Here is an 8,162-nt window from a genome sequence, read left to right on the forward strand (position 1 = left end):
CGGAGTGATTTGGACTTAAGAAAAATTGTTGGTATGTTGCAAGTCTGCAGACTTCGCAATTGCGAGGTCTGACTTGCAAATGCGAGCCTCGTACTTGCTATAAATGATCGCATTTGCAAAGCAGGGGAGGGGACTGGGGAGTTCGCATTTGCGAAGAACTGGCCACATTTGCGGAAAACCTTGTTTGCATTTGCGACCGGGACTTCGCATTTGCGAAGGCAGCAGAAATGCGAGGGGTTCGCATTTACGATACCTTTCTCGCATTTGCAAGCTTTGCAAATGCGAAGCTCAGGTCGCAAATGCGACATCTGCAGCTGATAAGTTTTGGACTTAGACGAGATTTTCATTCATTCACCTATTTTTCAAAACCTAAACCCCAAGAGGTGATTTTCCAAAGGCAATTTCTTCCCAAAATCATAGGTAAACAATTCTTCATCATTTCTTTCAATCTTTTGCATCTTTTACAAGATTTCATCATAGAATCTAGGGTTTTTCATGGTGGAATTGGGTGTTTTTGGGTAGAACATAGGAATTTCAAAATTTGGGGATTTAGACCTCAAATTGAGGTCGGATTCCAAAACCAATTGTATATCCGGGCTCGGGGGTGAATGGGTAATCGGGTTTTGGTCTGAACTTCGAGTTTTGACCAAGCGGGCCCGGGGTCGATTTTTTGACTTTTTGGGAAAAATGTTGGAAAACTTATAATTATGCATTGGAATCGATTTCTTTAGCGATAATTGGTGTTATTAAGTCAATGATGACTAGATACGAGTGGATTGGAGGTTGAATCTAGAGGAAAAGCCGTAATTGAGCTTTGAATTGGCCGTTGGATTGAGGTAGGTGTTTGGTCTAACCTTGACTCGAGGGATTAGGGATCCCCGACTTAATTACTATGTGAAATTCTATGTGTGTGGCGTTTAGGTGTGGTGACAAGTACCTACGCGCCGCCAAATTACTTGTTTAGCTTGTTCCCTTCCCCGTTCCTAATGTATTGTTTTTCCTATCTTAACTGCTACATGCTTATTGGTGCTTCCATGTTTAATTGCCTCTTGTTAGCTGTTGTTTTCTTATTTATTAATTGTTCCATAGTTCATGGTATCACAATATTGGTTTAAGTTGATTTATCGGTAAATCATGGTACATTTTGGTTAGTTTCGCCGGGTAGTATTAATTGATGAAACTTTCATAATTGTATAGACATCCGTCTGCTTTGGTTTGAGGCATAAATGTTGTGGAGGGTTTTGAGCTAAATTGTGAAATACTTGTTCTTATTGTGTGATTGGTGCTGATATGGTGGGATCGGGTGCACACCGCAACAGGTGGAATAAGGGTGATATATTAAGGAGAAATAAGGGTGAAATATGATTGTCTGGGGGGATCGGGTTGCGCCGCAACAGGAGTAATAAGGGTGGATAGGTGGGATCGGGTTGCACGCCACAACAGGAGGAATAAGGGTGGTATATATGAGGAGCAATAAGAGTGGACAGGTGAGATCGGGTTGCACGCTGCAACATGATTAATAAGGGTGAATATTCATATTGTCACTGATGATATAGTGGAATCGGGATGCGCGCCGCATCATTTGTTTTTTATGTACTCTTCTTCTGCTGTGATTTATTCATGTAGTATTGTAACTCTCTTAAGTATTGGTTATAGCTGAGTACTAGCAAGATATTTGGGTTTTGTATTTATTTTGCTGCAAGTTACTGTTCCAATTCGTTTCGTATTTCCTTTTTGCTTTATTATATACTGTTGTAGGTTATATTTTATATGCCCCACCGTAGCCTCGTCACTACCTCGCCGAGGTTAGGCTCGGTAGTTACCAGTATATGAGGTCGGTTGTACTGATACTGCACTCTGTACTTTCTGAGCAGATTTTGGAGCTGGTTGTGGCTGATCGAGAGGTCGGTTGCATGCATTCATCTAGGAGACCCAAAGTAGTCCTGCACACCCATACTTGTAGATATTCATAAAATGTTCGTGGATTGTGACACCGGTTTCTGGGTGGTAACTGTTTCGATATTGTTATTAGTATGAGGATGATCGGTTAATTATGTACTTCAGTATTTATTTCCGTTTAATTTAGCTTTGTTAGTTTTAACTATAAAATGTAAAGGAAAAAGGTAAATAGAACTCTAACGTTGGTTGCCTAGCGAGTGCGATGTTAGGCACCACCACGGTCCCGACAGTGGGAAATTCGGGTCGTGACAAGTTGGTATCAGAGTACTAGGTTGCCTAGGTCTCACAATTCACGAACAAGCTTAGTAGAGTCTGAAGGATCGATACGGAGACGTCTGTGCTTATCCCTAGAGGATACAGAGTTAGGAAAAATTTCACGTCTATTCTTCTCTGTCATGCGATTTGATCTTTCAATGCCAATTGAACTCTCTACTCTTGTCCCTTCGCAGATGGCGAGAACACGTACCGCTTCATCAACTGATCAGTAGCCCGAACCCCTAGTGGCAACTCCTACGAGGGGCAGAGGACGAGGCTGAGGCCATGCTAGAGGCCGAGGCAGCGGCAGGGCTTAGCCTAGAGCTCGAGCAGCAGCACCAGCGGTGGAGCCTCAGGTAGAGTTTGACGAGGAGGCTCCGGCCCAGACTGTTCTAACACGGCCAGCTCAGGTTCTAGAGGGGTTCATCGCTACCCCGGTACTTCAGGATGCTTTGGTCCGTCTAGTGGGCCTTATGGAGAGTATTACTCAGGCCGGCATACCTCCTGTAGCACCAGCCGTCTCTTGGGCCGGGTAGTTTCACAGACTCCCGCTACTCACACTCCGGAGCAGATGACTCCCAAGTTTCAAACTCCAGCAGCTCAGCCAATTAGGGTAGTTCCGCCGGGTGTTGTAGCACAGACCGGCGGTGGATCAGCGATGTCTTCTGAGGCCTTGTGGAGATTGGACAGGTTTACCAATCTTTTCACCACTACCTATGGCGGTACGTCTTCAGAGGATCCCCAGGACTATTTGGACAGTTGTCACGAGGTATTACGGAACACGGGGATAGTGGACACCAATGGGGTCGACTTTGCTACCTTTCGTCTGTCAGATTCCGCCAAGAAATAATGGAGGGATTATTATTTGGCCAGACCAGCTGGGTCACCAGATCTCACTTGGGACCAATTCTCTCAGCTATTTTGGAGAAGTATATTCCTATCACTGAGAGAGGACTATCGGAGGCAGTTTGAGCGCCTTCAAAAGGGTTTTATGACTGTCACCCAGCACGAGACTAGATTTGTGGATCTGGCCCGTCATGCTCTTCTTATACTTCGCACAGAGAGAGAGAGAGAGAGGGTGAGGAGGTTTATTGAGGTACTTGCTCAGCCTATCAGATTGCAGATGGCTAAGGAGACAGGGGGTGAGATTTCTTTCTAGGATGCGGCCAATGTGTCTAGACGAGTTGAGATGGTTTTAGCTTAGGGGAGTGGTCAGGGGTCTGACAAGAGGCCTCATCACTTCGGTGGATTCAGTGGGGCCTCATCTGGAGGTCGAGGTACCTTTGGTAGGGGCCATCTTCCCAGGCCGTTTCATTCAGCACTTCAGACATCCCATGGAGCTTCATGGGGTCGTGGTTCTTATGTAACTCCTTTAGGGAAGCCGCTTATAGTACATCGCCAGTTCCTATTAGAGCACCTACTCTTCAGAGTTATTATCGCGGTCAGCCGGCCCGTCAGGGTCAGTCTCAGTTTCCTCAACCGCAGTAGCAGGATGGATGTTTCGAGTGTGGTGTGTATGGGCATATCCGGAGGACCTGTCCGAGATTAGTGGGTGTTTAGTCTCAGCAGCAGGGTTCCCGTGCCATGATTCCAGCACCGCCTACTCAGCCAGCTAGAGGTAGGGGTCAGGGAGCCAAAGGTAGGGTCAGCCCGCTAGAGGTGGAGGTCAGGCCCCTAGAGGTGGAGGCCAACCAACAGGAGGTCATTCCAGAGATATGGTTCAGAGTGGTGGGGCCCAGTCCCGATGTTATGCTTTCCTAGCCAGGCCTGAGGTGGGCCCCGATGTTATGCTTTCCTAGCCAGGCCTGAGGCTGAATCATCCGATGCTGTTATCACAGGTACTGTTTCAGTTTGCAGTAGAGATGCTTCAGTTCTATTTGATCCAGGGTCTACATACTTTTATGTGTCATCTTATTTTGCTCCATATTTGGTTGTGCCTCGTGATTCGTTGAGTGCTCCCGTGTATGTGTCCACACCGGTGGGAGATTCTATTATTGAGATCGTGTATATCATTCGTGTGTGGCTATTATTGGGGGTCTTGAGACTAGCGTAGATCTCCTACTTCTCGTTATGGTTGATTTTGATGTCATTTTGAGGATGGATTGGCTGTCACCTTATCATGCTATATTGGACTGTCATGCCAAGACCGTGACCTTAGCATTGCCGAGGTTGCCTCAATTAGAGTAGAGAATGACTCCTGGTCATTCTACCAGCAGGGTTATCTCTTATATGAAGGCTCGTCGTATGGTCGAGAAGGGGTGTTTGGTTTATTTGGCTTATGTTCGTGATTCTAGTGCGGTGGTTCCTTCCATGGCTTTTGTACCAGTTGTTCGGGAGTTCCTAGATGTATTTCCTGCAGACCTTTCGGGGATACCACCCGACAGGGATATTGACTTTTGCATTGATTTGGCTTCGGGCACTCAGCACATTTATATTCCGCCGTACCACATGGCCCCACTAGAGTTGAAAGAATTGAAGGAGCAGTTGCAAGATTTGCTTGATAAGGGCTTTATTAGACCTAGTGTCTTGCCCTTGGGTGCGCCGATGTTGTTTGTAAAGAAGAAGGATGGGTCGATGAGGATGTGCATAGACGATAGGCAGTTGAACAAAGTCACCATCAAGGACAAGTATCCATTGCCGAGGATTGATGACTTATTTGATCAGCTTCGGGATGACAAGGTGTTTTCAAAGATCGATTTGAGGTCTGGCTACCATAAGTTAAGGATTATGGCATCCGATGTCCCTAAGACAGCTTTTCGGACTCGATACGGGCATTATGAGTTTCTAGTGATGTCATTTGGGTTGACAAATGCCCCAGCAACATTTATGGATTTGATGAACCGGGTGTTCAAGCCCTATCTGGATTCATTTGTGATTGTTTTTATTGATGATATCTTGATCTACTCCCGCAGCCGAGAGGAGCATGAGCAGTATCTTCGGATCGTTCTCCGGACTCTGAAAGACAGCCAGTTATATGCTAAGTTTTTGAAATGTGAGTTTTGGTTGAGTTCAGTTGCATTCTTGGGTCACGTTGTATCAGCAGAGGGTATTCAAGTGGATCCTAAGAAGATTGAGGCAGTCAAGGACTGGCCTAGACCCACATCAGCTACAGAGATCAGGAGTTTCTTGGGTTTGGCAGGTTATTACCATCGGTTTGTGGAGGGGTTTTCATCTATAGCAGCCCCGATGACCAGGTTGACCCAGAAGGGTGCCCCGTTCAGATGGTTGGACGAGTGTGAGGCGAGCTTTCAGAAGCTCAAGACAGCTTTGACTACGGCGCCGGTGTTGGTGTTGCCCACAGGTTTAGGGCCCTATACAGTATATTGTGAAGCATCTCGTACTGGACTTGGTGCGGTATTGATGTAGGGTGGCAATGTTATTGCATATGCTTCGCGACAGTTAAAGATTCACGAGAAGAATTATCCAGTTCATGACTTGGAGCTAGCAGCCATTGTTCACGCGCTGAAAATTTGGAGGCACTATCTATATGGCGTGTCGTGTGAGGTGTTCACTGATCATAAGAGTTTACAGTATTTGTTCAAGCAGAAGGAGCTCAATTTGAGGCAAAGGAGGTGGTTGGAGCTATTGAAAGACTATGATATCACCATCTTGTATCATCTCAGGACGGCCAATGTGGTGGCTGATGCTTTGAGTAGGAAGTCGGCTAGTATGGGTAGCCTTGCATATCTTCCAGTCGGTGAGAAACCGCTTGCTTTGGATGTTCAGGCTTTGGCCAATCAGTTCGTGAGGTTGGATGTTTCTGAGCCCGGCCGTGTTCTAGCTTGTACAGTTGCTCGGTCTTCATTATTTGAGCGTATCAGGGATCAGAAGTATGATAACCCTCATTTACTTGTCCTTAGAGACACAGTGCGGAACGGTGATGTCAAGCAGGTTACGGTTGGAGAGGATGGAGTTTTGAGGATGCAGGGTCGTGTTTGTGTGCCTAATGTGGATGGGATTCGTGAGTTGATTCTAGAGGAGGCCCACAGTTCCCAGTATTCTATTCATCCAGGCGCCGCGAAGATGTATCAGGACTTGCGACATCACTATTGGTGGAGGAGGATGAAGAAGGATATTGTTGCATATGTGGCTCGGTGTTTGAATTGTCAGCAAGTAAAGTACGAGCATCAGAGACCTGGGGGCTTGCTTCAGAAGATTGAGATTCCTGAGTGGAAGTGGGAGCGTATCACTATGGACTTCGTTGTTGGACTCCCACGGACGCAGAGGAAGTTCGATGCTGTATAGATTATTGTGGATAGGCTGACCAAGTCAGCGCATTTCATTCTTGTGGCAGTTTCCTATTCTTCGGAGCGGTTGGCAAAGATTTATATCCGTGAGATTGTTCGTCTGCATGGTGTGCCCGTGTCTATTATTTTTGATCGAGGTACGCAGTTTAACTCGCATTTTTGGAGGGCAGTACAAAGTGAGTTGGGTACGCGGGTCGAGTTGAGCACAACGTTTCATCCTCAAACGGACGGACAGGCCGAGCGTACTATTCAGATCTTGGAGGATATGCTCCGCGCCTGTGTTATTGACTTTGAAGGTTCTTGGGATCAGTTCTTACCGTTAGCAGAGTTCGCCTACAACAACATCTACCAATCGAGCATTCAGATGGCTCCCTATGAGGCATTATATGGTAGACGGTGTCGATCACCGGTTAGGTGGTTTGAGCCGGGTGGGTATGGATTTAGTGCAGGATGCTTTGGATAAGTTAAGATCATTTAGGATAGGCTTCGTACAGCTTAGTCCAGGCAAAAGTGTTATGCCGACCGAAAGGTTCGTGATGTGGCATTCATGGTCGGAGAGAGAGTGTTGCTTCGAGTGTCACCCATGAAGGGTGTGATGCGGTTTGGGAAGAAGGGCAAGTTAAGCCCTAGGTTTATCAGGCCTTTTGAGATCCTTGATTGAGGTGACCTACAAACTTGCGTTGCCCCCAGGCTTATCAGCGGTACATCCAGTGTTTCATGTGTCCATGCTTCGGAAGTATCACGGTGATCCATCCCACGTGTTAGATTTCAACACTGTCCAGTTGGACAATGATTTGACCTACGAGGAGGAGCCGGTAGCTATTTTAGACCGGCAGGTTTGTCAGTTGAGATCGAAGAGTTACCCTTCGGTTTATGTGCAGTGGAGAGGTCAACTTGTTGAGGCAGCTACCTGGGAGTCCGAGTCTGATATACAGAGCAGAAACCCCCATCTTCTCACCAGCTCAGGTACCTTTCTATGTCCGTTCGAGGACGAACGGTTGTTTTAGAGGTGGAGAATGTGATGACCCAAAAGGTCATCTTGCGTTTTAGAACCCAATCCGGTGTTCCGAGGCCTTCAAAACCTCACTTTATTTCTCCTCGATTTGCGTGCGCAGTCCGGCACGTTTCGGAAATCCTTTATCTGGAAATTTGAGAAAATAATAATTTTTGCCTTTAAAAGTTGAATTTAGTTGACTTCGGTCAATATTTTGAGTAAACAGATCCGGATCCGTGTTTTGACGGTCCCGGAGGGTCCGTAGTAAAATATGGGACCTGGGATATGCCCGGAATTGAATTCGGAGGTCCCTTGCCCGAGTAATGAATTTTTGTTAAAAATTGTTAAACGTAAAATCTAAGGATTTAAAGAAATCGATTAATGTTTGATATCGTTGGTATCGGGCCCGTATCTTGGTTCCGGAGCTCGGTACAGGTTTAATATTATATTTAAGTCATGTCTGTGAAATCTGGTGAAAAACAGAGTTTATTTGACGTGATTCGGACCTTTGGTTGAGAAAATAAAAGTTTTGAACTTTCTTGAAAATTTCATGCAATTTGGTGTTAAATTCGCAGTTCTAGGTGTTATTTTTGTGATTTGATCACACGAGCAAGTTCGTATGATGTTTTAAGACTTGTGTGCATGTTTTGTTTGGAGCCTCGAGGGCTCGGGTAAGTTTCGGATAGGCTACAGAGTGATTTGGACTT

This window comes from Nicotiana attenuata, unplaced genomic scaffold (genome assembly GCF_001879085.1).
Source record: "Nicotiana attenuata strain UT unplaced genomic scaffold, NIATTr2, whole genome shotgun sequence".
NCBI classification, from domain to species: domain Eukaryota; kingdom Viridiplantae; phylum Streptophyta; class Magnoliopsida; order Solanales; family Solanaceae; genus Nicotiana; species Nicotiana attenuata.